This window comes from Pteropus medius, unplaced genomic scaffold (assembly GCF_902729225.1).
Source record: "Pteropus medius unplaced genomic scaffold, Ma_sr-lr_union100, whole genome shotgun sequence".
Taxonomy (NCBI): domain Eukaryota; kingdom Metazoa; phylum Chordata; class Mammalia; order Chiroptera; family Pteropodidae; genus Pteropus; species Pteropus medius.
In genome coordinates, this window is record NW_024354502.1 from 23,443,401 (window position 1) to 23,452,310 (window position 8,910).

General features: G+C 35.5%; 1 protein-coding gene and 1 pseudogene across 6 annotated transcripts in view; one reads left to right on the plus strand and one right to left on the minus strand.

Annotated features, from left to right (window-relative positions):
• The window catches only part of MTDH (metadherin), a 53,084-nt gene that overhangs the window by 41,711 nt on the left and 2,463 nt on the right, over positions 1 to 8,910 (minus strand). The window lies entirely within an intron of this gene.
• LOC120595729 (uncharacterized) lies at positions 5,423 to 5,541 on the plus strand (annotated as a pseudogene).

Below are 8,910 nucleotides of genomic sequence, written 5' to 3' on the forward strand. Positions count from 1 at the left end.
TTGGTTTCATGGACCACAGTTTGCTGGCCTCTATATTAGATAATCTCTAATGTCTCCTGTAATTCTATAATCTAATGGCTCTACTGTTCTGGGATTAAGAGGCTTTACAAACGACAGCCAGCCACGGCTTAAAAAAGGCTACCTCAGCTTTCCTAACATTCCTGAAATAAAATGATAGCACTTAGAGGTGTTCATGAGTAGACTTAAGCCTGTGAATCTCAAATTTGGTTTTTAATCATAATCACTAGTATTTTTTTTTTTCTTTTAAAATAAGCACTTCTGAGTCACATCTCCAGAAATGTATTTAGGTTCAGAGGTTTGAAGAGTGGGGCCCAGGTATCTGTATTCTAACCTCTTCTTTCTGGATCCCTCTACTTCTTTTACTAGCCTATTCTCCTCATATACAACACAGTAAGGCAGTAAATCAATATACTAGTTCCAACTGCTTTATTTCCAGTTCTTACAGAATAGACTTCCATCAGATTACTTATTACAGCAGAGCTATACTCATGAAAACAACACAAGTATTCAAAATTTCTATAGTGGACTTTATCTGTATTTGTTCAAAATTATCAGGGATGCAGTTGGATAAAGAAACCATTAATATTCTAAAACCCAATTTGTAGGTTTCCCAAAGATTTATGACAGAAAAATCAAAACAAAAACTGTCTTTTAGTTGATTAAATTCCTAATTAATCCAATCATCTGCTGGGTCTCAAGCAACTTGTTAAAGTCAGACAGCTAATACCAAAATCAGATCTCTTTATTTTTGTTTTGCTTTTCTTTCTTCTGTCCTGGTTTGCCACTTTAATGTTGCCTCTTATAATCTCTAAGTGTGGGGTGGGAAAGGGGAAGGCAGTGCGCAGCGAAAGGTTACTTTGGACTTGGGGCCATATCCACATTAGGAATATAAAACTTAGTTTAATTTTACTTTCCAATATCATCATCTTGTCAATTCTCATGATACTTCTTAGTTCATACTATCTTCTCTAGCCAAATTCACTTTTTCTGATTTCTTGTGGTCAGCCTCATTTTTCTAGTAAGTCATACCAACTGAAAAATCTTGCAGCTTCAATTCCAGTTTCCCAGCTCTTTAACTGGCAGCTCAGAAGGCTTACATCTGCAAAAAACTTCATTTAATCCCTTCAGGAAACTCCATCCTGATCACTTATATATAATACATCCATTTTACTCATGTAAAGGACTGTACTGAGTCATTTAAATTCATCTACTAACTGCTAAAAATTGAGAAATTAAGTGGTTAAAAACTATCTAAAAATCTACTAGAAAATTCAATGCAATTCCTTTGAGACTATCTGCAAACACTGTTGAAACTGCCCCCTAAGCGAAAGATGAAACAATCTTTCCTTTTAAGCAAATATGAAGTCAGAATCCCTCAATCAGTGATCAACAGTGGGAACACTGTTTCCATTTCACAGGCTTTGAAATGATCAGCAAGCCAAAGGTGGTCAGACCATCCAACCTGTGCCAATTTTACTTCCTTCTTTGCAACATCAACTTATGTAAAGGCTTTAACTGTAGCTGTTCTTTCTGGTCTATGCATATTTCTCAATTTTTCACTGACTCTTGAGTTTTATATAGCTCTCATGACTACTGGGATTCCATAAGTCATCAATAATTCCCCACAAATGCCTGCCTGATACCATGAAACAATAAACCTCCTATCACAAGAGTAGAGTCAACAGAATTCTTAGGTAGCAGGAAAAAAGAGTACATTTTGGTGGCTGTGTCTCTCCTACCCATCAGCAACACTAATCTGACCTCTTATTCTGCCATTAGCTGGTCAACAAGGCCTGGTTCTGGAAAATTATTAACCATATTTAAATTAGCTAATCCCTACATGAAAGCATATTATGTAGGTCTGCTCACATGAAAAGCGACTAATTGAAAACTAATACTTCAAATCCAATGTGACTACCAATCGGAGTTTTTATGAAAGTATTATCTTCTCTGATCATGGAGCCTTAAAATATATGGTATATCTACAAAATAGCAATTACATGGGCCTCTCATTGTACCTTCATTTAAAATTCTCCGGAAAATTATGAGGTGCTCCCCCTCCAGGCCCAACTAAAGTTAATTTCATATATAACATACAATCTCTATTTTAAATTAGACTACCCAATAAAGTCCTTCAAATTTTGTGACAACCAGTATCAGAAAAATGATATAATCATTTCTTATATGGATTCCTTGTAGGTAATGCCATGTCTGCATAACTATTATTATACTTTCTCCAAACTCCTATCTCAGGTCCTTTTTTAAAATGCATTCAAATAGTGTGTGTGTGTGTATGTGTGTGTGTGTTGGGAGGGTTGGTGATAAGCCAGAATGAAGACACATGGCTGACAATCAGGAAACTAAAATAGAGGGGGGCCATATACCAGGGGAGCAGGATCTTATTTAATTAACTCTTCATTTCAAGAAAATAAAATTATCCATGTAAGCCAATCTTCAATTTATTAATTCCTCATAATTCCATAAACGTTTATTAAGCATAAGCACTGGGCTAGAGACCTCAGGAACAAGGACATGAGAAAGAAATTTGCCTTCCAGAAGTTTCAAAGTTTAGAAGAAGAAATGCTTAAAAACAGACTTCAACTCCATTTGAGAAGCTTTTACATATTTGTTAAACTGATTCTAAACTGCAAAAGAACCTATGTCCAAGGTAAGCATACATAAGGTTTAACATTTGACGTCTAAAATGAAACCATTTAAATCCTATTTTCACTTAGTTATATAAATTTTATTTATAGCCACAAAATGTAAAAATCATGACTTAAAATGACTTGGAACTCCTTAGGTTTAGAAACTAGAAAGGCAGGCTACCAACTACCAAAAAACAAAAACAAAAACAAACCAAGAAACGGAATATGAAAAGACCATGGGCTTTGGAATTGCACAAATCCGAGATTAAGGCCAAACTTCTATATTTAATCACTGCAATTTTAAGCATTTTCTTTGATTTAACCTTTAATATCATCATTTGTGAATATGAAGAAAATACATACTTGTCTTTATATAGGTTTCTTGTTAAAATGATAGTAAATGAGAGAACACGTGAAAATATACTTCATTTGCTCAAGAAATAGTTTCTTCCCTTCAATATCCTTTCCTCTCCAAAGCTATGATAGCCCATATCCTCATCATCATGTTCCAGCATTCAAGATCTTTTCCCTATTACCATGCTTAAAATAAATGTTAAGTCCTGATGGTCAAGAGGGCCAAAAAAGTACATGTATCTGTTAGACCCAATGCTCCAGACACAAATTCTTTTGGGAAGTTAACAGAATACAAATGATAAGTAAATATAGCTTCTTGGAGGCTAGAAATAATCCAGGCTTGCTCTAGAGATAGCAATATAATGTTATCTTTCTTTTCTAAAACTGCTTGTAGTTTCGTAATTTTCTAAGAAAATTACCTAATATTCACTTGTGTTCATTCACTCAATAATCAGTAAGTGAACACAGTAGAGTAATATGTAGAACCCTTAAAACCTCGCAAATGAGAAATAATCCCTGTCCTCAAGAAGCTTAGAACCTAGCAAAGAAAGAATACAGGTATACAACAGCACGTGGCACATACTAAAATGCAGACAAAAGGTATACTCTGTCCCCTGCCCGCTTCTCCCCACCCTACCCCTTAAATGGGATAGTAAGGGTTTCAAAGGCAAGCTGACATCAGGGTTGAATTACCAAATGTGTGTCATCCTGGACAACAAGTTACTACTTCACAAGAGTCTCAATTTCCTTAGCACGAGTTATAGTGAGTATACAGGAGGCATAAGTATATGTATTATGTCCAGCTAAAAAGACAAAAGGCTCAAGGTATTATAGAAATTCAAGAGACGTTATCTTTAGCTGACAGATCAGACTATTAGCCTTACAATAAAATAATTTCTGAGAATTTGCCATATGCCAAAAACCTTGTGATAGATGCTTTACATGCACTATCTCACTTAATGGAGAAGAGCCAGTCTTGGTAAGTGTCTCAGTTTTAGTTGTGAAAAGTTCTGATACAAATTCAAGCTAGAACAATTTCTTGTCATTTATTTGAAAACACAAACCATGTTTTTTTCCTCTGCCAAATACTGTGCACATATCAATGACCTATACTAAACATACACATGAACAAAAGATTCAGTCATACAGTAATTTACCAACTTTTTAAATTCAACACTAAATTAAATTCTTAATACTGAGAGAACAATCTTACAGATGTGATCTATAATTCAAATTTGCAAGATCTTACTATATATCCTGAGATATTTCCTTTAGTGGTAAAGATCCTGTGCTTTCTAAACAGCTAGCCAAAAATTAAGCCCTTTTCAAGGATGCCAAAGTACCCACTGTTGACTGCATTAGAAGTGCTCAGGGCTACTTTTTATAGAGGAGAGAGATAACACTCAATACCTGTCATATGGCCAAATTATGCTAAAGATTTCTGAAATATTGGCATTCTGTGGAATAGTCTGAAAACTACTAGCATAGTTGGAAAGAAAACAGAGTAAATTTTAAAACTGGTCAAATAACACCAATTCCTCATTAGGTCTCTTAATTTTGTTTGAGTAAAAATTTAAAAATATTTTCAAGGCCTGCACAACCTTGAGTAGTACATTAATCAATAATGTCGAAGCACAACAAAAACGAGTGTTCAGAGGGCTTATTATTATTCTTGGTAGCTAAGATGAGTGCAATTATTAAAGGTCTTTTCTGTCAAAACTGTTAAAGGTCTTCTGCCAGGCCTCTGGCAGAATAAAATGACAAGATGAAAAAGTCTTGTCATATAACCAAACAAATGGAGCCCAATTCTGGAGCTTTTGTAAAAGTCATTATAATTTTCAGCAGAAACTTGATTCTCCAATTAATTTTAAAAACAATAAAGAAAGTTGTAACTCACTGGGCAAACTGGATTTGTTCTCTGAATACAATGTAATATCCTGGAATGTGTTACTGAAACCAGAGAGGTAGAGTGGAAATAACAGTGAGTTCTTAGACTAGAAATTAGGATACTGTTTTGCTTTTGAAACTCTTTTGCTCTATGGCCTTGTATAAGTCACTTAATCTCTATGAATCTCAAGATTTCTTTTCTGTAAAATCAGAAATATTTGTTTTATCCAGGACTCTTAAATCAACTGATTCTTTTAAGACTTAAAACTAAAGGAGCTAGTGAGTTAAAGGTAAAAAGAAAACCCCGTAGGTGGTAATACAATTTACCTTTACTAATACCTGGGAGAATATGACAAAACCAGTACCTAAGAATAAAAGACATAATTTTATTGGCAATATCTTAAAAGACAAATTTATTTAGCAAAACAACAGATTATCCAATTAAACTGTGAGATGTCATTTTAGCTACTTTATTCAGCATTTAGTTCAACAATTATCAAAGGCTATTTGCCGTCTACAGCCACGTCACCCTGAACAAGCTCAATCCCGTCTGATCTCGGAAGCTAAGCAGGGTCGGGCCTGGTTAGTACTTGGATGGGAGACCACCTAGGAAGACCAGGTGCTGTAAGCGCAAAAAATAAAAAATAAGGAATTGTAAGCTGACAAGGTCCTTGCAATCTATGAGGTCAATCAAGAATTGCCTCGCCTAAAAACAACAACAAAAAAACGCAAGGCTGTTTGCCATTATATATTAAGACTTATAATCCAGTGGAGGGAAAAGACCCCAAAATAGTAACTGGGTAAGTAAGCAAACGATTTACAAACTATGGTAACTAAAATAAAGGAAACACATACAAGAGGTTGAGACAGAAAATAGAAGGGGATGCCTACTTCAAATAGGATGATTAGGAAAGGATTTTTTTGAGGAAAGTGAGATCTAAAGGCTGATTAGAACAGTGAGGACAAGACTGTTCTTATAAATGCAAAAGCTATTGAAGTGTTGGTTTTTGACAAGATGTCAATTTGTTTTTAAGAAGACTCCTTATTAGGGTGTTGAGAAAGGACTGGAGGCAGTCAACAGAAGCTACTGCTATATCACTGAGCTAAGGTGACAGTAGAATGAGAATAGTCAGATTGAATATATACTTTGGAGATAAAATTGATGGTACTTGCCGATGGATTAGATGAATTGAGGAAGATATGAAGTGAGAAAAAGGGAAGAATCAAGAACGACTCTTGGATTTCTGGCTTGAATAACTGAATCGATGGCAGTCATTTCACTTACAGAAATGGGCAAGACCAGGAGAAGGCAGAGAATTATGCGTTCTGTTTTGGAGATGTTAAAGTTTGAGACAAATGTCAGATTTCCAATAGGAGAAATCAAGTATACACCACACATGAGGTTCGGATAGGAGAGGAATGGTCCAGTTACAGATAGACTAATATACAACTGATTCCCATTATTTGGGAATTCCAAATTGGCGAATTCACCTACTCACCAAAATTTCTAACCGCAAAATCAAAACTTGAGGTGCTTTCCTGATCATGTATGGACGTGCACAGAGCTACAAAAAAGTCTTGAGCTGCCCTACAGGCATGTTCCCAGGCTACACTGTGCCTTCTTGTTTTAGCACTCATAAAAAATATAAAAAAGACTAGCTCTAGCTGAGGAGTTAGGGAAGAGGCTTTATAGTAGAGGTAGCACCACAGCTGGGCCTTGAAGGATAGGTAGAAATTGGTAGAGCTATACAAAGGACTTTTTGATAGGAAAAAAATATATATATGAATAGAGAGACACAGCAGTCTAGCAAATGGTAATGTCTTAGGGGTAATGGTAAGAGATAAACCTAAGATGAGGTTAGATCATGAAAAGGCTTGAAAGCCAGGTCACAGACTAGATTTTATTCAATAGGTGATAGGGAAACTACCGAAAAGATGAGAATGTGAAAATCACATGATTACAGCTGGCCTTTGGAAGGTTTAACTGGCATGAGTAGGTGGAAAGAAGTGGCAACAAAGATACTGCAAATAGGCAAACCAGTTAGGATGCTGTTAGAATAGTCTTAAGCAAAAGGTATAATAAAGCCCAAAAGTAGGGCAGTGGCAGTGAAACTGCAACAGAAGCAATGACTACAAAAGACCCTGCATACTATTAGAATGATTTATTGGCTATAGAAAGGTAAACCTTACAAAATTTTGCCAGATGAGGCAAACACAGCCATCTTCTACTGCAAAAATAAAAAGGTGGCTCATATGGCTATTTACCAGGCATGAAAAACAGGAATAAGTTGTAGAATTATTTTGGTGGGACATCTTACCATATTATGCATTTAATAATTATTTATCCAGCACTGTGCAAGGTTATACAGTAGCACACAAGACAAAACACTACTCTTTGATTCATGGAGCTTATAGACAGACAACTGCACCATGGCAAATGTTTATGAGAATTCCTGACACTAATAGAAAAATAGCTTGTTTACTAAAATGAGTTTTCTTAGATGCATGTAAGATAATGATTTCCCGAAATGTCAAGAACTAAGCCCAGTGAAAACTGCTACTCTCTTCACTTTTAAAAGGGGAATGAACTACAATTCATGTCCAAAAGACCTATGAAAAGATATTAGAAAATAAAAACCAAACTAATGTAAGAATTTCAAAAAACACTTATGAATAGGTTTTAAAAGCTAAATACCATTAACTCTAAAAACAAAAACAAGCTACTAGAAGCAAACTTTGAAAATTCGTGTTGCAAAATTTGGAATGATTTAAGAGAAGAAAACTAAAAATAATGGAATAAAAGGATAAAAATAAAACTGTAGTTTATATCACTGAATCCACTTGAATGACTATATCCTAAAATGTATATTAGAATGATGTTATTAAGGGATGAATTAAAAGATTAAACATGACTCTACTTAGAAATCTCTTATACTATGTTTCTTATGGCCTTATTCTAGTAAGTGATTTTCAAATTAACAGGCAAGGATTTACCAAGGGTGCTTGTTAAAAATGCAGATTCTCTGGGCTCAGTTTAGAGATTTTGAATTTATAGTATCTGTGGAGTGGCTCTGGAATCTACAAATTTTAATAAGCACTTGAGCAACTCTACTGCAACTAGTCAGGGATAACACTTTGAGAAATCCTGCAGTGTTTTAACTCAACTAAGATCTTCAATTCATAAACAAGATAAGCTAAACAGAACAAAATTAAATACCTTACTCAAGTTTACAGGTCCCCACTCTTGCTAGACTGAGAGTTAAGTCTCCTTCCCCAGGGACCTTTGCTGTTTCTTCAGCCTCTCTCACTATCCTGCTCCTACCCATTTTCAAAGCCAAATTCTGTGATTAGGTCTTTCATTGCCACACTGGGGTTACATTAACTCATTTTTTTGAGTATATCTTTTCCCACAACTGGAGTAAAAAGCTCCCTGGGGAGAAACTGAGCTTTTACTTTTATACTCCCTTCATAGTAAGACATGTATTCTTTTTCACTACCTTCAATTTGCCAGCTGTATCCTGCTTTTCTGCAGAGCTTATGAGTACTAAAAGTGTGTGTGTGGGGTAGGGGTGAGGGGAGGAGGTAGCTTATACTTCTTAGCCCTATAAGCAGTGCCTGTGAGTTACACCTCACAATCAAATATGAACTAGTGGGTCACAAGAATCATTAAAGAAAGTCAGAATAGTTTGAGGGGTGTGTGTGGGGAGGGGGTACTGTAACGTAAGATGTATTTCTTATTGTAGGCTGCAGTCAAAAAAGTTTGAAAGCCGCAATGTTGATAACTTCTCCAACACATCTTCACTACAGATGGGCAAAGACCTTTTCTCACCCAAATAACATTTAGCCACTGGTTATTCTTCCCATTCTTCACTCCGCAAAGGTAATAAAAGATTTGTTTATTCATTCTACCCTTCCTTCACTCAAATGAAAAATGGAGAAGGGATAAGTCTAAAGTCTGATGAGCATGTCTCACAGTACAAGTTTCACCGGAGTCTGTGTT